General features: G+C 37.6%; 1 long non-coding RNA gene across 2 annotated transcripts in view; it reads left to right on the top strand.

Annotated features, from left to right (window-relative positions):
- The first annotated feature begins 3,265 nt into the window (after window positions 1-3,265).
- Window positions 3,266-20,204, top strand: part of LOC110311047 — an 84,846-nt gene continuing 67,907 nt past the window's right edge. For both annotated transcript variants that reach the window (XR_002379898.1, XR_002379897.1), the window contains exons 1-2: window positions 3,266-3,340; window positions 15,264-15,324. This is a non-coding gene — a long non-coding RNA (uncharacterized LOC110311047). The remainder of the gene's footprint in view (window positions 3,341-15,263; window positions 15,325-20,204) is intronic.

Raw genomic sequence — 20,204 nt, 5'->3', positions numbered from 1 at the left:
TCTTAGAAATGCTTTCATTGTGTCCCATAAGTTTGGGTATGTTGTGGCTTCATTTTCATTAAACTCTAAAAAGTCTTTAATTTCTTTCTTTATTCCTTCCTTGACCAAGGTATCATTGAGAAGACTGTTGTTCATTTTCCACGTGAATGTTGGCTCTCCATTATTTAATTTGTTATTGAAGATCAGCCTTAGTCCATGGTGGTCTGATAGGATGCATGGGACAATTTCAATATTTTTGTATCTGTTGAGGTCTGTTTTGTGACGAATTATATGGTCAATTTTGTAGAAGGTACCATGAGATGCTGAGAAGAAAGTATATCCTTTTGTTTTAGGATAAAATGTTCTGTAGATATCTGTTAAGTCCATTTGTTTCATAACTTCTGTTAGTTTCAGTGTGTCCCTGTTTAGTTTCTGTTTCCACGATCTGGTTTTCTATTTCATTTTGTTATGGTATTTTCTATCTTATTTGTTTTGTTTGTTATGATTTTCACTTTTGTCTTTATAGTTTTATTTTGAGAGATAGAAAGAGGAGAGAGAGAGACTAGCATAAGCATGGGTGGGTTGGGAGATGCCAGGATCTGAGAGGAGTTCAGAGGTGAAACATGAACAAAACAAGTTATAAAAACATTGGAAAATCCAAACAAAGAAAGAGAAAAAAGAAAGATGAGATTTCAGAGTACCTCTACAATGCTTCTTTTGTACCACCAAAAATACAGGGACTCTCTACTCTATTTCCTCATTTCTCAAAATAATAATTCCTATAAATAATTTATGTGAACACCAAAGGTGAAGCACATTGAGAGGAAGAGTGAAGGCATATTGACTCAGAATCCAAAAACCAGGGGCAGGTTACTGGCAATTTGTTTTCAAATTTATTCTTCCATTACAGTGACTATTGAAAGAAGATCATTCAGTTCTGGAATTCACTGACTTTTGACCTAGAAATAGAATAAGATCAAAGTGGCTTTTTTTTAAGGAGACTGAACAGCTGATCTGATGACAAACCCAGTGAGCCTACACAAAGAGCAGGGTGACAGTTGTCTGAGCACTTTCCTGATTGTAAGCAGGGATGATATAATTCTGGCCTGTCACAAAAGAAATCCTCACCTTCCATTCAAGGGCAAAGGAGAGTTCACCTGAGCAAGAACCTGTATCTCAGGATACCCTTCCATCCCACAGATGTGTGTAATGTCCCAAGAGGAGGACTTTTATCTTGAGAATCAATGATTCTGGGAGGGACCTGGAGATAAAGACTATTTTAGCTTGCAGCTAGTATTGCCTCCTTAGAGAGCAAGAACAGTAACCAGTAGTAAGATTTGAAGCTCACTAGAAGGTAATAATCCCACACAGATACTGGAATCAAATTAAATCCACTGTAACAACAGTCTATGAAAGGACACCCTGCCTTTTGAGATAAATATGAACTAACCTCTTTGCAAATGTTGAGAACATGTGAACAATCCTCCACCCCACCTTCATAACCAGATCATTCAAAACATTAAGCACCGTATAAAATATCAGCAAAGCCAGAAGGTTCATTTGAAAACCACTCCTACAACACTGAGATTAGTTAGAGGAGGAACAGTCATCAAGGGTGAAACAATTTTCATCCTAAATGGTTCCTTTTCAGTGAGAAGTTACACATTATCTTGAAACAAACACAAAAGCTTTAAGATTTCAGGAGAAAAAAAATAAGCTATGTTTAATAGTAAATTGAAAATTGAACTATTCAATAATAATTATTAAAGAATTAAAATGGATAAACAGTGTAGTCTCCCCTAGGGAAGACTATTTCTCTAGCTCTAGGCAATCCTTAGTTGTCTATAGTTGTTTTGAGTAAAGTTGAGGCCTCCTGGGATTTTCACCCTCCTTAGCATGTCTACTGTTGTGATTCATATTTAAGGTTATGTTGAGACAGTTACATTGCTGAGACTTCCATCATGAAGAAACATACAGGGTACCATTATATAGATCAAGCAGGTTATACATATTTACTAAGGAATATGTAATACAAACATGTATGTATTATATTTTATTATTTTACATATATATAGCAATAACTAATAAAGAGAGGACCACAAATTTGAAAAAGAACAAGGAGAGATATGGGTATTTGGAGGGAGGAAAAAGGGGGGGATAAATGATCTAAATATAACATCAATAAATGAATGAATAGATAGATAGATAGATAGATAGATAGATAGATAGATAGATAGATAGATAGATAGATAGATAAAACTGTGAATCTAAGAAACCTCTGGGGTAGTAGGAGCTTCAATATTTGTTTAACTCAACTTCCAGATGAGGCAAAAAGCATGATAAGGAAATTGGAGAGATACAATCACGAAAAACATCTCAATGTAAGAATAAGTATAAAGTCCATATATCCAGGAACTTCAACAGGTTGCAAATATGATACTCCTAAAATTTGCATCAATAGATATCACAGCTAAATACATGGTACTTAAAGGTATGACAATGCTGTCAAATGAACCAGAAAGAACCATGGTGGCTCTTGTAGAAAAACAGTCACCAAGTGATCTTAGGAGATGTTGGTCCTTCTCAAACATTTGGGGGGGGGGTCCCTCAGCTCAAGCCAATTATTTCTCAAAGGATGAGAGTAAAGAATTAGATCATACATTGTATTCCCTTTAAGATGGTCAAGAGCAAAAAGTGAATAAGGACATCAAGTAAAATGGATAGATTAGATTATAGGAAAACACTAAGCAATTTTCAGTAATAGGATGTTCATGCTTGTGTGGTGTGTGTATGTGCGTGTGCGTGTGTGTGTGCGTGTAATACTTATATGAGTGCCAGTAGAGGGCAGATGAAGGCATCAGAATACCTGGAGCTAGAGTTAAATGTGATTGTATGTGGGGAATTGCAGGCTGGTCTCCAGTCGAGCTGAGATCTGAACCCCGATGGTCATAATTCATCTTCATGACATGGTAGGCATTCCCTCATGCTTCTGGAACTCTGGCCCCTGCCTAACTTACCACCTCCCACAGCCCCCACAAGAGAAGCCTGGTCAGTAGTCATGTAAACAATGGCCCAAGCTTCTGACCTTCAGGCTAAACTCCTCCCCAGTTACCTAGCAACAGTGAAGTACATAAAAGGGGCTCTTAGGCCCCCACTCTCTTACTCTCACTCCTTTGTTCCTTTACCTCTCACTTCTCTTTCCTCTTCCCTCTCTCTTTGTCTTCTCCTCTCCTCTCTCTCTCCTCTCTCTCTCTAGCCTTTCCTCTCCCCAGCTCCCTTCTCTCTTTCCCCCTACATTTCTCTAATAAAGCTCTTAAACCATAGAGAGTCTCTTCTCCATCAAGATCAGCTGCACACTCTGGTAAGTGTTGGGAACTTCTTCCCCTATTCCCTCTCTCCTACAACCCTGGGATTTTAGCAAGGTATCTCTGGGGTCCCCGGTCAGAGGCTGCCCCTTTTTCATCCCCCCCACCCCCCTGCGTGGGTCAGGCATGCTCACCTGGGGGCCAAGTGGAAAAGTATCCTGCAGCTCTGCCTGTGTCTGCATGCCCAGAGCCCAGGAACTTTGGCCTGATGTTTGGCCCATTTTCCTTCCCCTTCTTCCTTCCCCAAGGCCTCCCCAGGGCCCCCCTTTTTTTGATCCCAACAATTGTAAACTGCCCAATAGAGTTGTGAGAAACAGAATTTAGTTCTTTTAAAGTTCAGTAAGTGTTCTTGACCACTGAGCCATATCTCCAGCCCTGAAATTATTAATCTTTGATTTCCACAAACAGTAATCCAATGTCCATATTAAGTATGAAAGAAATAATCATAATAACTCTAAGAAAAAAATCAATGAGCACTCAGATAAGTAAATAAAAAAATAGGATTTTAAAAGTCCCTTGGAAAATCCCAACAATAATACAAGGAAAGATAAAGAAATGATAAAGAGTAAATCAAGAGAAAACAGATGACTGTAATGTTTTGAAGTCAGGACATTATTATTGTTACCTGAAGAGATCATCCTGGAAACTTTTTAGAAACGTGACAAGTGCCTGCAGAATAAATCCTGTAGATGTACTCAAAACCAAAACTGATTAGTTGGATGAAAAAAAGGGCTTATTGTTTGCAAGAAACTGAAAATATGTTACCAACATAAGTTGAAAGTAAATACTCTTTTATAATAAACCTTCTTTACATATTTACTTATTCATGTGTTTAATGTGTGTATGTGTATACACGTGCATGTGTGGTTATGTGTGTTTCTACATGTGTGTTTGTGTGTCTGTGTGTTTCTATGTGAGTGTCTTCATGTGTATATGTGTGTCTGTATCTTTGTCTGTGTGTGTGCATGTGTATATGAGAATGTGTGTGTGTGTGTGTGTGTGTGTGTGTGTGTGTGTGTGAGACAGTGCATCTTTTGAAAGAAGAAAGCATGCCAGATACTATTTATGGGTTCTCTGTTTTGTGGGTTCTCAGGATTTAAATCAGGTTACCAGGCTTGGTGGCAATCATCTTTACCCACCAAACCATATTGTTAGCCTGAAAGAAAATAGTTTTTTAAATTATATGTATATATATATATATATATATATATATGTTTATATATATATAAATAAAACTTTCAAAAAATTTAAAATGTGTTTTTGGCAAAACAAATGTGATTTCATTATAATATGCTCTTAACCAAGTGCGCTTATTTTTATCCATGGGTCATCATGCAATGAGACAAATACCTATAGCACAAATAAAATTGTTGAAGGAATCCACAGAAGAATAGAGAGTACATCATCATGTAAATACAATAAACATACAAGCATTGTTTCTAATTACACAGATTATTGTTAATATTTTAGTATTATGTTGATCAAACTAGGTAACTGTACTTCCTTCTTCCTTCTTCGTTTTGTTTTGATTTCTCTTTTCTTTCTTTTTATTCTAATGCTGCATGTTCAGGTTTGCTATTTCAGCTTTGCTAGCCTCAAAGCTGTTCAGCTTTCACAAGGAACAATATTTTCTGTATAGCTTTCTTTAATTCTTGTTATTTCCAAACAACTGAAGTGTACCTCCCGGAATAAATGCAAATGAAGTTGCAAATTGAATTTCATGGTCTTCGCCGAGGTGAAGAGGGTCAGTGTTTTTATGTTATACTGTCTGTTCTGCTGGATACATTAACATAATGATAAGATGTCAAATTAAATATCTCTTTAGAGTTTTTGGAATATTCTTTTGGTGTATGCTAGTATGCTTCTTGAAGAAAATTATTTTGAAATATTTAGATAACCAAACCAAGGACTTGTCACTCAGATTTGCTGTGGATGTACAGCCACAGCAAAGATACAAGTGACGTGTTATATTTTCATTAAGATGCTTGTATCTGTGAGTTTGACTAATCGTTTTCTTTCTCTGGTTATGTTTAATATCTAGAGTATACAAAATTCTAAATATAAAGCGAGAAAGGAAAGTGCCAGCTGAGAACCAGAATTTATCTCCTCTTCCTTTCTTACTCAAGATGCTCATTGTGATCCATAGCTTCAGCCTCCAACCACCATCCCTTCCCCACTGAGATGGATTGTCCCTCCTCATGAATGAATTGTTTCTTTTTAAGCAGTGTTTTTGTGGCAGTGATGTAAAACAGGTGAATGACTCACTATACAGCAAGATGTAATTGTGAACATATTGCTCCTGCTTTGCTTTTTTTTCCTATTTTTTTATTTATTATTAGACATTTTCTTTATATACATTTCAAATGCTATCCCAAAAGTTCCCTATACCCTCCCTCTGCCCTGCTCCCCTACCCACCCACTCCTGCTTTTTGGCCCTAGCATTCCCTTGTACTGGGGCATATAAAGTTTGCAATACCAAGGGGCCTCTCTTCCCAGTGATGGCCAACTTGGCCATCTTCTGCTTCATGTGCAGCTAGAGATACGAGCTCTGGGGGTACTGGTTAATTCATATTGTTGTTCCACCTGTAGGGTTGCAGACCCCTTCAGCTCCTTGGGTACTTTCCAATCACAAAAGAAGTCATTAGATATGCACTCACTGATAAGTGGATATTAGGCCAGAAACATAGAACACCCAAGATACAATTTGCAAAACACAAGAAAATCAAGAAGAGGGAAGACCAATGGATGGATACTTCATTTCCTCCTTAGAATAGGGAACAAAATACCCATGAAAGGAGTTACAGAGACAAAGTTTGGAGCTAAGATGAAAAGATAGACAATCCAGAGACTATCCCACCCAGGGATCCATCCCATAATCCTGCTTTGCTTCTAATGAGAGCCTTTCCACTGCACCTTTTCATCTCTAAAAACCATTCTGCTATAGATTAAGAGTGAAGCTAGAAATTAAATGCACTAGAATAAGCAATATACTTGTCATACAAAATTGGCTCAATTGTGAAAAAAATAATTTGGAGGATTATGAAGAGGTTTTCAATAAATAGTTCAATAGCATCCATTAAAATGAAAGAAAACACATTCCAAGTACATTTAAAATAAAATGAGAAACTTAATTGCCATGACCAAATCTAGTTTAAAGCTCAATACCTACCATCTATTTTCTTTTAATATCTTTATGACAATCTCTTTTTATTTTGTAACGTTATGTGTGAGAATGAGAATGTGAGAATATACTTTTGACGTATTTTTTAAAGTAGAAAAAATAGTAATTTATAAAACTAATGGTGATTTATTCTATATCTTGTTTATTTGAAATTTCATTTTACACTTAAATTTTGTTTATATATCTGAAGACTTTTAATACACATGAATATTAAATATACTGGCTACATAGAAATATTACATTGCTCCTTAAAATCATTTATATTTGCTACATCCTAATTTAGCACTGTGTGTGTATATATGAGTATGTGTGTGTGTGTGTATGAGTGTGTGTGTGTGTGTGTGTGTGTGTGTGTTTGACATCAGTGATAATATGAGCATAATGAAAGTATTGCTTTTAGGAATTTCATTTGTATATTTCATATATGTTACTTTATAATTATACTTACTTATATTTTTTGGTTGATAAAACATCACTTACCTTAACTATTAAAATGTGTTAGAAAAAGGAATACTATATCTTTGACAGGACTTTATCTCTAAAACTCAATGACAGTAATTTAATTAATGAGGTGTTTTTATTAATTCTTTCAGAATTTAATACAATGTGATTTTGTCACATTTACTCCTTCTTAACTCCACCTATACCCATCCCTTCTTCCATACCTGATGTCTTAGGGTTTTATTGATGTGAACAGACACCATGACCAAGGCAACTTTTATAAAGGACAACACTTAATTGTTGGCTTACAGTTTCAGAGGCTAAGTCCATAATCATCATGGAGGGGAGAAGGTAGCATCTAGGCTGATAAAGTGCTGAAGAAGGAGCTTAGAGCTCTACATCTTGAGCAGAAGGCAGCCAGGAGAAGACTGATTCTTCTGTACTGGGTGGAGCTTGAGCACTAAGAGCCCTCAAAGCCCACCTATACAGTGACATGCCTCTCCCAACAAGGTCACACCTATTGCAACAAGACCAAGCATCTTTAAACCACCTATCACCCCCACTCCAACCATTTGTCCTACTTTAATGGATATTAAGTACTTGCATTTTTAAAATTATGCTACAAATTGAAAATAATTGAAATACAAAATAGATGATAAATAATTCCATAGTAAAAAAAAATCAATATCATGTGATATTTCTATGAAACATAAATCTATTAAACTCCTAATTATCTAAAGATTATTAAATACAGCAGTGGGCAACCAAGCATATAAATAATTGTTTCTTGTATGGATATTTTAAAATAAAAAGGTAACAAATTAAAACATGAATATTGCATTATGTTCATAGGTGTTGAAATTGGCTATACTTTGCATATTGCTTTATTTTATGAAACTCTCTTAGGCTTTAGAGAATAAGATTTGCATTGGGGTGTATGTGTAGTGGGTTAAACATACCATATATTCATATATGCATTAAAACATACATTTTCATTTTTATTTTAATATTTCATTTCTGAGGTCACAACTTGTTTGTTTGCCCACTGTGTATTTAAGGCCTCTGAAACTTTAAACCAACAATTAAGTGTTGTCCTTTATTTTTTATTAGACATTTTCCTTATTTACATTTCAAATGTTATCTTTTGTTTTTTAGCATACATACCTATTAACAATTCTGCTATAATTAGTCCTGGAGCACATGCTCCTATGGGGATTATACTACCGAATAAGAGGAGATTCTTCTTTGCAATTCCACAGCCAGCTACTTTCATGTTTAAGAGATTTATGATGCCTCTTTTTCATGTAGATGAAGAAAGATCTAAAATATATGTATAACTTGAAAGTGGCTTACAACTTAAGGAAAGACACCTTATCAGATAAGCAGCAATAAGAAATAAAATTGACACAAAGTCAGATGTATTCAGTGCATATATTTCCAAAGGATAAGTACATTTTTCACATTAAAATCTTAATAATGTTCATAATTTGGTCAGTGTATTCATAATACATTTATAATATGACAATTTGCAAATAGAATACAATTTTATTTCAAATTTGTGCTGATCAGTTTTCAAAATACAGGTAGTTCAGACAATAATGAAGACTGGAGTTAGATTTCTATAAGCTATGTACACATTCCAGACTTAATGGTACACAAGGGCAGTAGCAGTAGTAAGGAGTCAGGAATGAAGGAACTCACCTTCAAGCCTACAGTAACCAGTGAGCTTCAGGCTAATGAGAAACTCTGTCTCAAATGATAAGGATGGTTTGGTTAAGGATGATAACTGAGATTGTCCTCTGGTCTCCATACCCATACCATAGTGCTCAAGCTCCACCCAAAGGAACACATACCTACATATCCCCCTTCTCCCTCTCTCTCATGAACACACACACACACAGGAACACATACTTATACATACACATAGAAATTAAACATTGTCTTAATCACTAGCTTTTAAAAAAGAGAGATTGAATCATTTGAGAACGTGTAATCAAAATTATTTGTTAATGAAACATTAGGCTTTTACGTCTTTATTACACAAGTTTTGTGATAAATGAATAGAAATTTCAGTCCACTATAGCATGCTTATTCTTAATTTTATTGCTTTATTTTCAGTACTTTGTGAATGTATTGTTTTGTACTTGAAGGTCTATATTTTCCTTTTATCTTAACTTTCAACACTTTTATGTCTAGTTACTGCAAGATTCTCTGTTATTTAAATATTTGAATGCACAGCTTGACATTTTTAATGAAGGTCAATCAGTACAGAATCTAAAAAGGTCATATCACTTCTTCCACTGTTTGCAAAAAAAAAAAAAAAATCTTTTCTTGGAAAAAAATTTTTAAAAAGCGATTGAGTACATCCTATCTGATCACCATGGCTCAAGGCTGTTCTTCAGTAGTAGCACAAACAACAGAACACCCACATACACGTGGAAACTGAACAACTCTCTACTCAGTGATAACTTGTTCAGGGAAGAAAGAAAGAAATGGATTAAAGACTTCCTGGAATTTATGAAAATGCTGACACTTCATGCCCAAACCAATGGGACACAATGAAATCAGTGCTAAGAGGAAAATTCACAGCACTAAGTGCCCTGGTAAAGAAACTGGAGAGATCTTACACTAACAACTTAAGAGCACTCCTGAGAGCTCTAGAACAAAAAGAAGCAAACATACACAAGAAGAGTAGATTGCAGGAAATAGTTAAACTCAGGGGCAAAATCAACCAAATAGAAACAAAGAGAACATACAAAGAATCAACAAGACCAAAAGCTGTTTTATAAGAGAATCAAAAAGATAGATAAACCCCAAGCCAAATTAACTAAAGGGCCAGAGGCAGTGTCAATTAACAAAATCAGAAATGAAGAGAGAGGCATAACAACAGAAATGGAGAAAATTCAAGCAATCATCAGATCCTACTTCAAAACCCAATACTCAACAAAACTGAAAAATTTAGGTGAAATGGATGGTTTTCTAGACAGATACCACATACCAAAGTTAAATCAAGAGCAGGCAAACTATCTAAACAGGCCCAAATCCGATAAGGAAATAGAAGTCATTAAAAACTTCCCAACCAAAAATAGTCCAGGGCCAGATGAATTTAGTGCAGAGTTCTACCAGACCTTCAAAGAAGATCTGATCCCAATATTCCTCAAACTATTCCATAAAACAGAAACAGAAGGAACACTAATTCATTCTATGAAGACACAATTACTCTGATCCCTAAACCACACAAGGACCCAACCAAAGAAATAGAACTTCAGACCAATCTCATTTATGAATATCTATGCAATGATATTTAATAAAATTCTTGCAAACTGAATCCAAGAACACACCAAATCCATCATTCACCACGATCAAGTAGGCTTCATCCCAGTGATGTAAGGTTGGTCCAATATACAAAACCCATTAACATAATCCACTATATAAACAAACTCAAAGAAAAAATTACATAATCATCTCCTTAGATGAAGAAAAAGCATCTGACAAAATATAATTCTCCTTTATGTCAGAAGTATTGGAGAGATCAGGAATTTAAGGCCCATACCTAAACATACTAAAAGCAATTTACAGCAAACCAACAGCCAATATCAAATTAAATGAAGATATGCTTGAAGCAATCCCACTAAAATCAGGGACAAGACAAGGATGCCCACTCTCCCCATAGCTATTCAATATAGTACTCAAAATACTAGGTAGAACATTAAGACAACAAAACGAGACTAAGGGGATAAAAATTGGCAAAGAAGAAATAAAAGTATCACTGTTTGCAGATGATATGATAGTATACATAAATGACCCCAAAAATTCTACCAGAGAAACTCTCCAGGTGATAAACAACTTCAGCAAAGTGGTGGGATATAAGATTAACTCAAATAAATCAGTAGCCTTCTTTTATGCAAAGGATAAACAGGCTGAGAAAGAAATTAGAAAAACAATTCCCTTAACAATAGCCACAAATAATATAAAATATCTTGGGGTAACTCTAACCAAACAAGTGAAAGACCTGTATGATAATAACCTCAAATCTCTCAAAAAAGAAATCACAGAAGATCTCAGAAATGGAGAGATCTCCCATGCTCATGGATTGGCAGAATTAATATACTAAAAGTGGCCATTCTGCCAAAAGCAATCTACAGATTCAATGCAATCCCCATCAAAATCTCAACACATTTCTTCAAAGACATGGAAAGAGCAGTTCTTAAATTCATCTGGAAAAGCAAAACAAACAAACAAAAACAGAATAGTGACAATTCTTAACAATAAAAGAATGGCTGAGGGAATCACCATCCATGACCTCCAGCTTTACTACAAAGAAATAGTGATAAAAACTTCATGGTACCGGTATATAGACAGACACATTGATTAATGGAATAGAATTGAAGATCCAGAAATAAAGCCAAAAATGTACAGATACCTGATCTTTGTCAAAGAAGCCAAAAATATAAAATGGAAAAAAGAATCTTCAATAAATGGTGCAGGTCTAACTGGCTGTCTGTATGTAGAAATATGAAAATAGATCCATATTTGTCACCTTGCACAAAGCTCAAGTCCAAATGGATCAAGGACCGCAACATAAAAACAGATACAATGATCTAATAGAAGAGAAAGTGTGAAGAGCCTTGAACTCATTGGCACAGGGTGGGGATTTCCTAAACAGAACTCCAATGGCTCATGCTCTAAGATCAAGAATTGATAAATGGGACCTCATGAAACTGGGAAGCTTCTGTAAGGCAAAGGACTTAGCTAATAGGACTAATCTGCAACCTACAGATTGGGGAAAAAATCTTCACTAACCCCACATCTGATAGAGGGCTAACATCCAAAATAACTTAAGAAGCTAACCACCTAAAAACCAAACAACCCAATCAAAAAATAGGGTATAGAACTAAACCAAGAATTCACAACTGAGGAATCTCAAATGTCTGAGAAGCACCTAAATAAATGCTCAAGGTCCTTAGTGATCAGAGAAATGCAAATCAAAACGACCCTGAGATTCCACCTTACACCAGTCAGAATGGCTAACATCAGAATCTCAGGTGACAACACATGTTGGAGAGGATGTAGAGAAAGAGGAACACCCCAACCTTGCTGGTGAGATTGCAAACTGGTACAACCACTCTGAAAATCAATCTGGAGGTTCCTCAGAAAATTGGTAATAGATCTGCTGAAGACTTAGCAATACCACTCTTGGGAATATACCCAAAAGATGCCCCAGCATGCCACAGGAGCACATGTTCCACTATGTTCACAGTGGTCTTATTTGTGATAGCCAGAACCTGGAAACAATGGAGAAGTCCTACAATAAAAGAATAGATACAGAAAATGTAGATCATTTACACAATGGAATATTACTCAGCTATTAAGAATGAGGACTTCCTCAGTTTTGTAGGCAAATGGATGGGACTAGAAAATATTCTGAGTGAGGTAACTCAGACCCAAAATGACATATATAATATGTACTCACTAATAAGTGGATATTAGCTAAAAAATAAAAAAAATAAATAAAAATAAGTACAGAATACCAAAGACACAGTCTATAGAACTCAAAAAGGTCAACAAGCTGAAGGGCCCAAATGAGGATGCTTTAGACCCACTTGGGAAGGAGAAGAAAGCAATCACAAGTGGAGAGGGTAGAAGGGACCTGGGAGGAAAAGTGGAAGGAGGTGGGGAACACGAAACCTGATCTTCTATTGGTTGAGGGAAAAGGTCTGAAGCACTGAGGGCCTGCAGAAAGAATGGAAACAGACAACCTAGAGAGAAAAGAGGTTGTGAGGACCATCCAGAATGCACAAGAGACTTGGGAGGTGAGAGACTCTTAGGACTCAAAGGGAGGGACCTTAGATATAATGCCAGACAATAGGTAGAGGGAACTTAAAGTGCCCATCTCCATCAGGAAGACAGGACATCAAGTAAGGGAGAGGGTTGCCATCCCACAGTCACATCTCTGGCCCATAATTGTTCCTGTCTGAAAGAACTGTAGGGATGGAAATTGAGTGGAGCCTAAGGAAAAGAAGGTCCAGAGACAGGCCCAAAATACAGCTCATGGAATCCAGCTCAAGGTGAGGTCCCAAGGCATGTCACTATTACTGAGGCTATGGAGAGCTCACAAAAAGAGACCTAGCATGACTGCCCTCCGGAAGACCCAACAAGAAGCTGTAAGAGTCAGATGCAGATTTTGCACCCCACCAATGGACAGAAGCTGCTAATCCCTGTTGTTGAATTACAGAAAGGCTGAAAGAAGCTGAGGAGGAGGGAAACCCTGGAGGAGGACCAGCAGTCTCAATTAACTTGAACCCCCAAGATCTCTCAGACAATGCGGTGTAATTGGACAGACTTTGCTGGATCAGGTCCTCCTCATCAGTGCTGCCTCGCCAGTGCTCCACCCCCACCCTCCCCTCTGCCTCTGCTGGTGCTGTGGCCTCCTAGGGTCCCCTGTGTTAACTGAAGTCCCTGGGCTGGGATGAGGGGCTCTCCTCATGTTCAGGGCTGTGGGTGGCCTTGGGCTCTGGCTTGAGGATGGGGAAGAGAGGCTCTCTTGCCACACCCATTTCCTGCTTCAGTTGGAACAGTTTCTGTCTAAGAACACCTTGGTGGTACTCATGGAGCCTGGCCCTGGCCATGTGTGCAAATAATTGCTGCAGCAGGTTCTCCCAGTAGCTTATTTAAAGGTGGCTGCCGCAGGCCCGAATCTTGCCCTTGATGCCCTGCAGCTGGTTATAAGTCTTTCCCTTGAATACCGACTGCACATTGGAGCTGACCAAGGCGTTGACCGCCTCACGACACTTGTCTAGGCCCTTGCCAGAGGCCTCCAGCCTGCGGAGCTTGGTGATCTCATTTCTATGATGGTTGTCACGTCCTGCAAGTATTCCAGGTTCTTGCCTTGCTCCAGTTCCATGGATACTGGGATGTCCTCTAACAGATACGCCATGTTTCACCGTCAGGCCGTTGAGGAAGGCATAGGGTTTGTTCATCTCCACCGCCAGGTCAAAGTCATACTCTGCACTGATGTACTTGGCCAGCAGGTCCATGGGTTGGCCTGCCCATCTCGGATTCGGATCTTGGAGCAAACTTGGTCTGCTGCAAGTGGAAGCTGTCCTCCTCTTCCCTGGTCTTAAAGTGTTCTGCTTCCTTCTCCTGTTGCAGCATCACCAGCTCCTGCTCCTGCAGGGCTTTCTCCCATTCCTGCTCTAGCTGCAGCCAGCTGTTTGATCTTTTGCAGCTCCAACCGGTTCTCCTCCCAGATCCTCCAGGGCCTTCTTCAACATGAAGGTGCCCAGCAAGTTGTTGTCTCCAAAGGAGTTGTCGGTGTTGCTGTAGGCCATGGACTCCCCCCTCCCAACCCATTTTCTGGCACTTCTTGTGCTCCTTAGCTTCCTTCTTTGCCAGTAGACTTACATGCAAAAGCTACTGGGTGGTGGTGGTGGTGGTGGTGGTGGTGGTGGTGGTGGTGGTGGTGGTGCACACCTTTGTTCTTAGTACTCTGGAAGTCAGAGGTAGGCATATTTCTATGAGTTTGAGGCCAGCCTGATCTACAGGACAAGTGCTTGGACAACCAGGGCTACACAGAGAAACCTTGTCTCAACCAAACCAAACCAAACCAAACCAAACCAAACCAAACCAAACTCCAAAATCAAACCATCAAAAAATAAATAAACAAACAACAAAACAAAACAACAACAGTGACTAAAACTTCTCAGTCCTGTGTGCAAATTCTGGGATTGAATCATATCACCTCATTTTGTTTTACAGCCCCTGGGACAAAGGATTGAAGTTTATTGAAGTTTATATTTTCCATACCAAAGAACACCTGGCTTTCTGGTTCTCCCAGCATTCTTCAGTCCCTACCTGGCACACCCTGCCTCCAGCCTGAATTTTCCAGCCTCTTTCCCCACAGGCTTCTTCCTATATAATTCAGACATTTTACTCTCCTCCCCTCCCCTCCCCTCCCCTCCCCTCCCCTCTCTCCCCCCTCTTCCCGCCCCTTTCTCTCTCAAGCTGTTTGGGGTGGAACAAACTTTTACATATGAACACACTGGCTTGGTTCATGAGTGAGCTTCAAATTGGAACAGTCACTTTGAATAAATGTCCTTTCATCCTTCAGGTAACACTGACCTTGAGACCCAGAGTGTATAGTGTTGCCTGTACCTATTCTCCCTTTTCTAGCATGGCTGTAGATGTGCATTCAAATCTGTAGATCCCAAGCTACCACTATTCATTCCTCCTCCTATACAAAATATATATTCAATAAATATGCATATTCAATTATGTATTTTCCTTCTGATTAATAGAAATGAAGACAACACATACAAGAGATCATTCAAGAAACTGGTTCTTCATGAAAGAATTAATGTATGTAATACTATGATTTCAAACTCTAATTAGAGGAGCATAAATCTTCATCTAAATTTTGTTACTCTTGTGAGAACCATCATCATCAATAATGTGGATTAATCTTATAAATCTTATAAATTTGTAAAGAGAGTTTTCATTACAATGATGGCTTCCTGCCACACTTTATTTATGCTTTAATATAGCACTAAATCTTTTAATATTAACTCTCTGTTATATCCTCGATTCCTCAGTTTTTTCACATTTAAATGGCATGGTCAATTATAAGTACTTTCAAATTCTTTATAGTCTTCCAGTCTGTTGTCCCCTACTGCTTGCCATATTGACCCTACACTTGTTTCTGTAGACCGTCTGCTCATCTTAGAACATGTCAGATAACGTCATACTTAAGGGAGCTTAAACTGCTATTTCTTCACACCGTTAGTCCTTTTCTCAAAGTGTCTGCCCTGACAATGTCTAAATTTTGATATCTTTGGTATCAAAATTTACCCTTCCATAGAAGCCAGTCTACACACATTTCGTACCATTACTTCTCACAAAGTCCTTTCTCTTCTAATGTTGCTCAAGGAACACATTATCACAGAATGATTTTAAATGTGGAAGAGCCATCCACTATAGTATGGGAATCATACACATGATCACACACACACACACACACACACACACACACACACACACACATCTCTCTCCTCTCTAGCAACTATAAATTACCAAGAACCCCTTGATAAGGAGTTGAACCTGGAAATATATAATTGACCTATTTTGTAATATTGATTGGCTTGACATTGTGCACATATGGGCAGTACTAAGCTAACTTAAGTTATAAAGGTAAGGCATGAAGTTTGATGGGGAATATGTTCAGAAGGATGAGGGAAATGTGATCTAAACATATATGTGTGTGGTTGTATGAATGTGATATATATATATATATATATATATACACACACACATATATATATATGTATGTATATATATATATATATATATATATATATGAAACTGTAAGTCCCCAACCTTCAGTCAGTGATACTTACTTTGAGATGCCTCTGAGTGAGAGATGCAGATCTATTCAAAAGCAAGGTTTATTTTCCAGCAAATCTGGGTCCACCTTCAATTAGTCCCTCTAGGAGAGTTACCAAGAAGGCGATCCTGAATGGCTATTACAAGCAGTTTTTATACTTTTTAGGGGTACAGGTTACATCAGCAAGGTTAGAGTTCAAATTTACTGGCTAAGCATATTGACCTTTAAATCTATTGGTTAGCAAGCATGACACACATTTGAATTCTACCTGGCACTTTCCAGAGAGTCATGTAACTATCACTATATTCTGAGATGTTTTTACTCAAGAATGTTCCTGTGGGTGGAAAATAGCTCTTGGTCTAGCCTTGACCTGAGGTGGGTGGGTGTAAGGCTGGCCAAAGCCCCTAGGGCCTTTCAAAACAATATACTTGCAAGCGCTATGGGGAAGGCTCAGTCAGTAAGTTTCCTAGAATTCATGTGGAAAAAAAGAAGACATGGCTGTGTGTGCCCTTTTAACCCTGGAATTGGAAAGTCAGGGACAGGTGGATCACTGGCACCAGAACTCTGCCTCAAAAAAAAGGAAAAAAGGAGATATTGACATCGTTTCTCTAACCTCACCCATAGGAGCACACCTATGCACAAACACAGGTGAGCATTCATATAGCAACACCTACAAACCAATAGAAACAGAAACACACCTCCAAAGGACCACTGAAGTTGATCTTACGAGCCTGTGGCAAGACCAACTGCCATGGAATAGATGCTTTAGTGTGGACTTGAAGAGAATGGGGAACATTGAAAAGTCTATGGCCAGAGAAAAGGGTTCATCCTCAAAGAAAGTGCTAATGTATCAACCTATGCTTTTCTGGGAGGTAAAGGAGGCAATATAGATAGGGTTAGGCTTGACAGGTTAGAACTACAGACATTTCTTTCCCTGAAGACTTGTTTCTAGTGGTCTGTTATTTGTCTCTGGAATAATTAAGGAAGAAAAGTCCATGATATGGAACAGCCACATCCATGATGTGGCTCAAAATATGAGCTCTCCTTTATTGACTACCCCATAAAACAAAACACAGAACAAAATCAAACAGACAAGCAAGCAAATGAAAACTGTGAGTGGGCCAGCAGTATCACTAAGTCTGGAGGTTGAGGTATGGGGTCGCTTTAATACAGGCTTGAATTATATAGTGAGATTGTGTCTTAAGTTAAAAAGAATTAAACAAAGATTAGACAGCTCCAGTAAAGGCAATACCTCAACCTTGCGCACATTTCCTTAGATGTCAAACTGGTATAAAATAGAACATTTAAAACATGATTAATAGACAGGAAACTTATGGGATTCAGAAATTATATAGAAGTTTTTCCTTATTAAAAATATTTTATAATTACATGGCTTCCATAAATTAGAGATATGTGCATGGTTTGGGATATATTCCAAGTCATTGGAATAATTTCCAAACATAATAATCGCTCCATAATTATCTCAAATTGTCTACTTAATTCGTAAAGTTTAATTTCCACATCATTCCTACAACTATACAAGGACTGATACAACCCTCTGGTGGATGATTTTATTTCCTCAAATATGTAGTTCATGTTTTTTTTACTTAAAGTAAGACACCAAATGCCATTATGTTGGCGTGGATGTTTAATAAATGTAATTATATGGAGACCAGTTAAACTGGATGCAAAATAATCCATGAGCAAATTACAGCACTAAATGGATTCTTCCCACCATTCATTATGAATATATAATCTTTATTCCACATTTCTTTCTAGTTGATTGTCTCTCTTGAGGTCAGTGAGAAAAATTTACATAGTTGCCTTTTATGTTAGTCTCTTGAGGTAAACTCTACAAAGCTATCTGAAAATGAAAAAAAATCATCTGATTAATTGTTTCTGATGTTGAACAATTAGAAGAAACCAATCATTTGCATTTTAATAACATTGTAACCATCTGTTAAATGAATACATTAATCTTGATTAGCTTGGTTCCTGACACTTGCAGTCAGGGCTTACTCATGTGTACAAGGATGCTCAGAGTTTTAAAGTCATATATAGCTTTAGTTTCCACAGTAAAATGAAACTCTATTTGCTGATGGAGTACAGAAAAGAAATAAAAGATGAATTATTATTGCAGAAAGAAAAATTACAAAAGGAATCAGATAATTTGAGTTGATAAAAGCAATGATTTCATCTGTTTTGTTACATAAAACTTAACGTAAATCATCAAGTTGCTGGCCAATGACACAATTGTGGTTGCTTTTTCAATAAAAGTAAAGTATAAATTAGACAACTGTAGCCAAAATATTGTCCTTCAAACCTGTGAGAGGAAACATAAAGCCATTCAATTAATATCAAACCACTCTGCCATGTTATTAACATGAAGAATAAGAGCCCATTTTACTGTCACATTCTACAAATTTTACTCCCTCTGTGATTTTATTACTTTGACAACAGTATTCATTTCACTTATAATTTTATTAATATTCTATAACAGTGCTACACACACATGCATTTATGATTCTCTATGCAAAAAAAAAAAACCCTTAAGAAATAAGACTTGCCTTTTTTCTAAATAATAACACAGTAACTCAATAGATTACAAATGGACAATAAACACATAGAACAATCTAAATCCTTAGGTGTTATTGAAAATGCTGTTTAAATTTGTATTTGTTATAGTAAGCATAAGTAGAAAGAAGTACCATTTTTACAACAATTGAAGAAATGTAAAGGAAAAATGTGGGTATATCTTGATGGTGCATGCTTTAATCCTAGAACTTGTCAGGGAAGCAGGAGATCTCTGTATATATAAAGTTGCCCTAATCCCACATAGCAGTTCCAGACTACACAGTGAGTCCTTGTCTCAAAAAAGCCAAGCAAGCAAACAAAACAAGAATAAAGGAAAAAGAAAAACAACAAGAGAAACCTTTCTGTTTGTAGATCAGCATTAGGTTCACATAGACAATATCAACTAATGTTCATCTGTAGGGTACAGGACAAAGTTTAAAATTTCTCATGCCATTGGCTCTAGGATTAATGTATGATGAGAAATATATCTATTTTTGTTTGAACAAATTTATTGTAAACAAGTTACTCGTGGTATAAAATGTAAATGGAAAGAGAGGTGGTTTGAATATACTTGGCTCAGGGACTGGCACTATTAAGAGGTGTGACCTTGACAGAGTATGTGTCACAATGTTGGAGGAAGTGTAGCCTTGTTGGAGAAAGAGTGTCACTGTGGGAACAGGCAATGAGACCCTCCCCCTAACCATGTGGAAGCTAGTCTTCTCCTAACCATGTGGGAGCCAGTCTTCTAGAGTCCTTCAGATGAAGATGTAGAACTCTCAACTCTTCCTACACCATGCCTGCTTGTACTCTGCCATGATCCTACCTTGATAGTATTAGACTGAACCTCTGAATCTATAAGTCAGCTCCAACTAAATTTAGTCCTTTTAGAGAAGGAGTTACAGAGACAAAGTTCAGAGCTGAGAGGGAAGGAAGGACCATCTAGAGACTGTCCCATCTGGAGATCCATCCCATATGAAACCATCAAACCTAGACACTATTATGGATGCCAACAAAAGCTTGCTGAAAGCCACAGAACCGCTGAGGCAGCACCCTTTTCAGGCCACAGACATCCGGCCACCCTCCCACCCAAAGGACAGGTGTCCGCCTCAGGAGCAGCGGGCAACATCTTGGTTCCGGGTCTCCACCGAAATTAGGAACTTAGTCTGCACAGGTGAGAGTGTGCACCACAGAAGCTGACAGATTCTATGACCTGCCAAAGCAACACAGCTTCTGGGAAAGGTCCTGTTTTGGGCCTTCTTCTTCGGCCAGGAGGAGGTCCAAACAC

This window comes from Mus caroli, chromosome 15 (genome assembly GCF_900094665.2).
Source record: "Mus caroli chromosome 15, CAROLI_EIJ_v1.1, whole genome shotgun sequence".
Lineage (NCBI taxonomy): Eukaryota > Metazoa > Chordata > Mammalia > Rodentia > Muridae > Mus > Mus caroli.
The sequence above is the reverse complement of the archived record's forward strand: the minus strand, read 5'-3'. Positions and strand labels throughout refer to the sequence as shown.